The 9,335-nt window shown below is 49.6% G+C and overlaps 2 pseudogenes; both read right to left on the bottom strand.

Annotated features, from left to right (window-relative positions):
• Nucleotides 1-5,245: 5,245 nt before the first annotated feature.
• Nucleotides 5,246-5,364, bottom strand: LOC143957240 (5S ribosomal RNA; annotated as a pseudogene).
• Nucleotides 5,365-5,687: 323 nt separating this feature from the next.
• Nucleotides 5,688-5,806, bottom strand: LOC143957279 (5S ribosomal RNA; annotated as a pseudogene).
• Between the last annotated feature and the right edge of the window lie 3,529 nt (nucleotides 5,807-9,335).

Here is a 9,335-nt window from a genome sequence, read left to right as displayed (position 1 = left end):
TTCTCTGTGCGAACTACAGGCCCATCTCCTTATTAAACAGCGACCTTAAGCTCTTCACTAAGATACTGGCGGAGCGGTTGGTGCCCATTCTCCAACGCCTGATACCTCTGGATCAGGTGGGGTTTATTCGTAACAGGGAAGCCCGAGACAACACTACCAGGACAATCAATGTTATAGAACGCGCCAGACGCCTTAAACTACCGATTATGTTGCTCTCTGTGGACGCAGAAAAAGCGTTTGACAGGGTGAGCTGGCCTTTTTTGCTAGCCACCCTGCGAAGCTTGGGTGTACCCCCCCATGCTTTCATGGGTTACAGCTCTTTACTCGTCACCGACGGCGATGGTTAGGGTCAATGGGTTTGCCTCGTCGCGTTTCACTATTGGCAATGGAACGAGGCAGGGATGCCCGTTGTCCCCCCTTTTGTTTGTCCTATCGCTTGAACCCTTGCTGCACCACATCAGGCAGAATATAGACATCAAGGGACTGGACACCCCCTCACACCACCATAAGGTCGCAGCCTTTGCAGATGACCTCTTGTTCTATGTCTCGGAGCCTCACATTACATTGCCGAATCTCTTAGCGGAAATAAGACGATATGGCACCCTGTCAAATTTTTAAATTAACTTACAGAAATCGGAAGCACTCAACGTCTCCCTGTCTACCAACGCCCAGACGAGTCTAAGCACTAATTTTCCCTTTCGTTGGGCAACTGGGGCTATACAATATCTGGGTACCAAGGTTCCCCCGGACCCACATCTGATTTTCCAATTGAATTTCCAGCCGCTTCTAAAAAATTTTGCCGTAGATCTAGAGAGGTGGTCAAAGTTGGCGACCTCTTGGTTTGGGAGATGCAATGTGCTCAAAATGAATGTAATGCCCAGACTCTTGTACCTATTACAAGCCTTACCGATAAAAATCCCCCAATCATTTTTTAAAGCCATGCGCTCCATCTTTATTCGATACGTATGGCAGGGCAGGCCTCCAAGACTCAGCCGAACATTACTGCTCAGATCAAAAGACAAGGGAGGGATTGGCCTCCCAGATCCGGCATGGTACTATACGGCGGTGCACATGAACAGAGTAGTTGACTGGTGCAGACACCTGAAGGATAAGCTGTGGGTTCGTCTGGAGCGTGAATCCGTACCATTTCCAGGTTTGCCCTGGAGTGGATCGGGCTGGTCGGGAGCGACGCAGGCACACCCACTCATTGAGCCAATGTTACAAGAGCTAGACAGATATTTTACCCTGATGGGCGTGCCCAGTTTCCCTTCGCCCATGACTCCTATTATTGGACACCCACGCTTTGAACCCGGCATGACGGAAAAGTATTTCCGCCTCGACCCTGACCGGGACCTTGTGCGGGCCTCTTCTTTTCTTGGCCCTAGGACGTGGACAGCGGTCTCCACTATGTACGAGGCGTTAGCAACCACTGCCCTGGGACAGTGGAAGCTTGCCCAACTCTCCCACTTCTTGAAATCTTTGCCAAACAGTGGCGAATTCCGCAGACCCCTAACATCGTTTGAGGAGGTATGCTCAGGAGAGGGACCGACCCGAGGGTCTCTTTCCCTGTCATATCGCATCCTACTTGACCAACTCTCCCAGGGTAACCTGGTGTTCGTGGAAAAATGGGAGCGAGACCTGCATGTCTGGCTCTCGCCAGACCAGAAGAACTGCACGCTTCTTTTTGCGCACAAGTCATCCCTATGTAGTAAATACCAGGAAATAGCTTATAAAATTTTGACCCGATGGTACAGGACCCCCACTGTCCTGGCGGCTATGTTTCCCGGTCACAGCCCTTTGTGCTGGAGATGCGGTGAACAAGCCGGCACGTTACTACATATCTTCTGGGAATGCCCTCAACTGGCCCATTTCTGGAGACAGGTTCTCAATATCATTTATGACCTCACGGCTATTGATCTCCAGAACAACCCAGCTGCGATCTTCCTCAATCTGACCCCACTCTCGAGCAAGAAGTACCATAAATCTCTCTTAAAACATCTTCTGAGTGGGGCCAGGGCATGTATACCTAGCATGTGGAAACAGCAGGCCGCTCCACTGGTGTCTCACTGGTTTGCAAGAGTTTGCGACATCTACCGTATGGAACAGCTCACATCAGCGTTAGGCGACAGGGAGGAAGAGCACACTGCTCGTTGGTTGTCGTTGGTTGTCTTGGAGCCCCCCATCCCCTTCTCCTGCCCATTTGCTCCCCCCTCTTTCCCTACCCCCTAACTCCCAAGTATAATTAAAATACATGGTGATTGCAAGGATCTTTTCGTTTTGTTCCCTCGATTTCCCAGCCAGGGGTTGGCGGCCCTCGGGGTGGTCCCGGCTGAGCTCTTTGACCAATAGAATGAAGGTGACCGATGTTAGAGGCCCCTCAATCTGGGCCTTGAGGGGGATCGCCCCGCGGACTGCCCTGGTTTATAAGTAGACACTGGGGTGCCAGATCATTAGAGTGGGATAATGTGGTGGCCTAGCCACGGCTGGGGCTGCTGCTGACATAAGTTGTTAGGTTTCCCCCGGTCCCCCACGAAGTATTAACTATGTATTTTTGTTAACCTGGAAAACTGAGGGATCTATGTCTTTTAAAGTTTGTCTCTGTATTACCTGCAATCCGTAAATAAAGAATAAAAAAAAAAAAAAGACACTTACCAGACCAGATCCTTCTATGGCACCTGGTCTTCCCAGGGAGTCTCCCATCCAGGTACTAACCAGGCCTGACGCTGCTTAGCCTCTGAAATCAGACGACATCGGGTGCTTTCAGGTTGATGTGGCCGTAAGCATTCTCTTCAAGACACGCCCAACCCTCTTTAAAAAAGCCAAGATGGTCGCCTTGAGAAACAAGCAAAAAACAACATAAAAAGAAGCCTATGGGCTTACAGCGGACCTTAAAAGATGGGACCCTCTAGCTCTGTCATGGTTCGGACGCTGTAATGTGTTGAAGATGAACGCGATGCCACGACTTCTGTATCTACTACAAGCCTTACCTATCAAAATACCCCAGACTTTCTTTCATGCGGTTCGCTCAATCTTTATCAAGTTCCTCTGGCGCGGAAAACATAAGCGTATTGGTAGGACAATGCTATTGTGACCGAAATTGCGGGGAGGTATTGGCTTCCCGGACCCTGCTCTATATTACACAGCGACGCACATGACACCGGTGGTTGACTGGTGCCGGTGTTCTGCCATATACTGTCCGGCCATGATATAGTGTCCGCGCCGTACTGCGCATACGCAGTACGGAGCAGACGAAGCTTCGGAAAATCTCCGAAGCTGAACGGCGCCTGCGCGGTGAGTGGAGGTGGTAGCCCCACCATCCAAGCGGACATAGGGTTGTGAATATTAGAGGGTCCCTCGCAGGCGAGCTTTGCTCGCCACGCTTCGGGCTCGGCCTCGCTGCGCTCGCCTCTTTTATATTCTTACTCTATGTCCACTTGGATAGTGGGGATAGAACCTGGACTCAGTGCGCAGGCGCCGTTCATGCTCCGCAATTTTCGGAATCTGTGTTGCTGTGTACTGCGCATGCGCAGTACACAGCGGACACTATCCGATGGGGGACCATATGTGGTAAGACACCGGCATGGGGAACTGAAGCTATGGGTCAAGCTAGAGCAGGAGATGGCGCGGGTTCCACTGGCTGGTCTGCCTTGGGCGGGGAGGCCATTGGAGCCCTGTGTGACTACTCACCCGTTAATTGGCCCCTCGCTCGCCGAGATGGATAGTTTTTTTCACCTTTCCCACCTGACTAACTTCCCTTCTCCTATGACCCCAATTATTGGACATCCTAGATTCCCTCCGGGCCTGTCTGACCAGGCCTTTACCAGGCAAGCCCCGAAAGGGCTTCTGAGAGCAGCCCTATTTCTTGGACCCACGGGCTTGATTCCCGTGGGGACCATACTGCTAGAGCAAGTACCTGTTGCATTGGATAGCTGGAGAGCTAGACAGCTAATCCATTTCCTCGGATCACTACCTAACCATTCGTTCTTCTCTAGACAATTCCACCCCTTCGAGGAACTTTGCCTGGATGATGGCCCAATTCGTGGTTCCCTCTCTAGGTCCTACCAAATCCTGACAGACACACAATCCTCCACGGATCCACCCTTCCTAGCTAAATGGAAAAGGGACTTACAAACTACATTCTCCAAACCACAGAAGGACAGAATACTCTTTTTCGCCCATAAGTCGTCACTCTGCAGTAAATATCAGGAGATCTCATATAAGCTGATCACACGCTGGTATCGTACACCGGTGGTGTTGGCCAAAATATTCCCCGGTCAATCTGACCGCTGCTGTCGCTGTGGGCAACAGACTGGCACCATTCTCCACATTTTCTGGGAATGCCCTAAATTACAAACATTCTGGCAGCCTGTCCTGAGACTCATCCACAAGTTCACAGACATTTCCTTAGCCAATGATCCCGCAGCAGTTCTTCTCAATCTAACTCCTATGTCGAGAAAGCGTTATCATAAGTCCTTACTTAAACATCTCCTCAATGCAGCTAGGGCCTGCATCCCAAGTCAGTGGAAAGAGCAATCTGCTCCAATGGTGACCCAGTGGTTCGCAAGGGTAAATGATATTGAACGAATGGAAGACCTGACTGCCACAATGAGGGATAAAACGGAGGAGCATGGGAACAGATGGTTCTACTGGACCCAGTTTCGCTTTTCGGAAGAATACCTCCGCGAGACATAGTAAGCTCATGGTGATTGTTGGAGATCGCTGTTCCAAACGTTGGACAGCTGATGAGCTGGTGAGCCGAGGGCGTCTCTTGCTCCCTGGGAGGGGACCCCACACTATCCACTCTACCCACGACACCCCCTTACCCCTTCTTTTCCTTTTCTGCCATTTCCTTCCCCAATCTTCTCTTTCCCCTTCTCCCTCCTTTCAGTTCTACTATTTCCCTTCTTAACTCAAAAAAGGGAAAAGAAAATGGTATGTTCCGACCCCATTTGACTACTACACAATACTCTTCCCCTATCTATGGATATCTAAACTCTTCGAGGGTAGCAGGGCTAGTATCAATAATATTTTAAGTGGTAGAGGATCCCAACGAGATGGAGCTTTAATCTCATCTTGATATGACCGCAAAGCTGTACACGTGCTATTCTCCTCAGACTTCTTACCATTGGCTCTGATATCCATGCAATATGATCGTTTGTTTGTAACTATTTGTATCACACATTCTGTGAAGTTGCCTTTGCATTGTATGTCGCATACTACTAAATAAAAAAACAAAAAAAACAGAAGCCTATGGCACCTGGTATTCCCAGGCGGTCTCCCATCCAGGTACTAACCAGGCCCGACACTGTTTAGCATCCGAGATCAGACGAGATTGGGCGCTTTCAGGGTGATGGGGCCGTAGGTGATCTCTTTGGGCACTCTCAACCCTCTTGACAAATGCCAAGATGGTCACCTTGGGAAACAAGTGAAAAAAAAAACAGGTCAATGTCAACAACATAAAAAGAAGAATACGGCACCTGGTATTCCAACGCCATCTCCCATCCAGGTACTAACAAGGCCCAACCCTTCTTAGCCTCAGAAAAGAGAAGAGATAGGGCTCTTTCAGGGTGATGCTGCTGTAAGCGATCTCTTTGGGCACTCTCAACCCTCTTGACAAATGCCAAGATGGTCACCTTGGGAAACAAGCACAAAAAAAAAAACGAATCAACGCCAACAACATAAAAAGAAGCCTACAATAACTGGTAATCCCAGGTGGTCTCCCATCCAGGTACTAACCAGGCCCGACTCTTCTTAGCCTCCAAGATCAGACGAGATTGGGTGCTTTCAGAGTGATGTGGCCATAGGCAATCTCTTCAGGCACTCTCAACCCTCTTGACAAACACCAAGATGGTCACTTTGGGAAATAAGCGAAAAAAAAACAGGTCAACGCCAACAACATAAAAAGAAGTCTACGACACCTGGTATTCCCAGGCGGTCTCCCATCCAGGTACTAACAAGGCCCGACTCTATTAGCCTCCAACATCAAATGAGATCGGGTGCTTTCAGGGTGATGTGCCCGTAGGCAATCTCTTCAGGCACTTTCAACCCTCTTGACAAACGCCAAGATGGTCACCTTGGGAAACAAGCAAAAAAATAAAAATAAGTCGGAAGCTAGAGACAATACGGCCCGAGTCCTCAATTTAATCCATGCGGCGCATGTACAGGGAAGGCCCTTGCTTATGTTGTCAACGGACACGGAGAAGGCCTTTGACAGGGTGGCCTGGCACTTTATGCAGGCCACCCTGGAACATATAGGTCTTGGCCCCAACATGATGAGCTGGGTAATGTCGCTTTACTCCACGCCATCGGCAGCGGTACGGGTGACCGAGTGGTGCTCGGACTCTTTCCCCATCACTAATGGGACGAGGCAGGGGTGCCCTCTGTCTCCCCTAATTTTAATTCTGACACTGGAACCACTTATGTGTCACGTTCGGAATGACCCGAATATTACTGGCATATCCAAACCCTCGGCACACCACAAAATTGCGGCGTACGCTGACGATCTAATTTTTTCCGTCTCCAATCCACACATTTTGCTTCCCAAAATACTTGCGTCTCTACAGCGACACGGCAGCCTATATGTATTGAATATATCGGTTCCGGATGGTGAGGCCAAGAGGCTCCGCTCCTCTTTTCCATTCTACTGGGCTGAAAAATCTATACGTTAACTGGGCGTTGACATCGCAGCGGATTTAGCGCAATTGTACCTGCTTAATTTTGTCCCTCTCCTGGATAGACTGAAATCTGATTTGGGAAACTGGAATGCTTTAACACTGACCTGGTTCGGGCGCTGTAATGCATTCAAAATGATGGCCCTCCCTCGGATCTTATACATGTTCCAGACATTACCGATCCGGTTACCCCCAATTTTTTTCAGACAACTGCAGGTGCTGCTCCGGGACTTTATTTGGGCGCGCAAACCGCCCAGAGCCCGTTTGCAATTGCTTGCCAGACCAAAGGACAAGGGGGGTCTGGGTCTCCCAGATCTCAGACAATACTACAGAGTGACTCTGCTAGCGAGAGTCGTTGATTGGCATTGTAATGGCCCACACAAGCAGTGGGTGGAGATGGAGATTGAGGATGGATCCATTCCCCTATTGACCTCCCCGTGGCTCCTGTCCTCCCTACCAAAAGACCTCAGAGGTCACCCCGTAGTGGGAGCTACGTTGGCTGTTGTGCGGAGGTTGTTCCGCTGCACACACATTGCTCCCCTGCCATCACCAATGACTCCGGTTATAGGTAATCCAGACTTCCCATCGGGATTTACCAACAAGAAACTGCGACAGTTGACAGTGGTGGGGAAACAGCGTCTGGGAGAGGTGTGGCCCACGGGAGGGCTCCCGACCACGCAAACTGTCGCCGAGCTTTCTGACCCTCCGCTTGACTTGTTTAGTGCTTATCAACTTCGTCACTTTCTTCTGGCCATACAAAGGGCCCCCTACACTCCTAGAGACCTGACACCCTATAAATCCATCTGTCACAAAAGGGAACCTGTGCGACACACCCTCTCCCTCCTGTACAACCTATTGAGTAGTCAGGAGGAGGAGTCGACCCCCACCATTTATCCACAAATGGGAGAGGGACTTAGGCATCACATTTACCCCACAACAGATAGGGAAGATCCTGACCTTAGTACATAAAGCTTCCATCGCAAACCAATATCAAGATACAAGATAGTCTCACGCTGGTAGAGTCCCATACCTTCTGAATAAAATGGATAGATCGATCCCGGATGTTTGTTGGAGGTGAAATTCAGATATGGGGACCATGGGACACCTTTTCTGGGCATGCCCGACCTTGAGGAACTTTTGGGTTCCCAGTAGCGTGCCTTCTACACTTGACCGAACAGCCTGTTCGAAAATACAAAAAAACCCTCACGATGCAACTCCTGAATGCCGCCCGGGCCTGCATTCCCGCACTGTGGAGGCAGCCTCAGCCCCCAATCCAAGGTGCTGTGGTATTCCAAAGTCAATCATATTCTCCGGATGGAAGAATTGACCGCCACCCTTCACAACACTGAAGAGGCATTTAGTGTTACATGGAGGCCCTGGACGTATTTTACTGGTACTCGAGACTACATTCGGGAGGTGAGCAGTGCCTCCGTCCCAGAAAACGACTGAACATCTAACGTTTACCTACGTAGGCCATGTCTGCCCTGGGTGGCATTCCCCCCCTCCCTTTTTGTCTTTATTTTTCTTTTTTTCCCCGTCGCCATCCCCCCACCTCCTCTCTCTCCGTCTTTGCACTCTCTTCTTCCCCCGTCCTCCCTTTTGACTATGCCTTGTCTCCTTACTAGCCTTCGGGACCCAGAAGAACCCCAGGGTTCTGGACATGACCGGCTCATATTTTGCTCTGGTTCACGTAGGTCATGATAAGCTGGCTCGCTGTGGTCCCAGTTGTTCTCCATGATTACATTTGTCCGAACGGAGCTGCACTAGTTATACTGTACTACATGTCGGAGGTGGGGTTTCTCTATTTTCTGCATGAAACTGTAGGACTCCCCTCTGAGAACCCAGAGTTATTTGGCTGCCTATTTTTTGTTAGCATGTAATTGTGACCCTGGGTCATGCTGTATGGTTGACTTTTATATTTATATTGTTCTACTTATACTTAATAAAAGAATAAAACAAAAAAAATAAATAAGTCAATGCCAACAACTTAAAAAAAAAGCCTATGGCATCGAGAAATCCCAGGCGGTCTCCCATCCCGGTACTAACCAGGTCCCAACCCTGCTTAGCCTCTGAGATCAAATGCACGCTCAACCCTCTTGACAAACGCCAAGATGGTCACCTTGGGAAACAAACAAAAAAAACAAGTCAACGCCAACAACATAAAAAGAAGCCTGCAGCATTTGGAAAACCCAGGCGGTCTCCCATCCAGGTACAAACCAGGCCCAACCCTGCTTAGCCTCTGAGACCAAACGAGATTGGGCGCTTTCAGGGTGTTGTGCCCGTAGGCAATTTCTTTGTGCACTCTCAACCCTCTTGACAAATGCCAAGATGGTCACCTTGGGAAACAAGGGAAAAAAAACAGGTCAAAGCCAACAACATAAAAAGAATCCTACGGCATCCGGTATTCCCAGGCGATCTCCCAATCAAGACACTACCAGACCAGATCCTTCTATGTAACCTGGTCTTCCCAGGCAGTCTCCCATCCAGGTACTAACCAGGCCTGATGCTGCTAAGCCTCTGAAATCAGACGAGATCGGGTGCTTTCAGTGTGATGTGGCCGTAAGCGTACTCTTCAAGACACGGCCAACCCTCTTGACAAACGCCAAGATGGTCGCCTTGAGAAACAAGCGAAAAAAACAGTTCAAAGCCAACAACAAAAAAAGA

The sequence above is a fragment of the Lithobates pipiens genome, unplaced genomic scaffold, assembly GCF_037356315.1.
Source record: "Lithobates pipiens isolate NorthernLeopardFrog02 unplaced genomic scaffold, aLitPip1_a1.2 Scaffold_52, whole genome shotgun sequence".
In the NCBI taxonomy this organism is placed as follows: Eukaryota; Metazoa; Chordata; class Amphibia; order Anura; family Ranidae; genus Lithobates; species Lithobates pipiens.
This window is presented reverse-complemented; position numbering and strand designations above follow the sequence as displayed.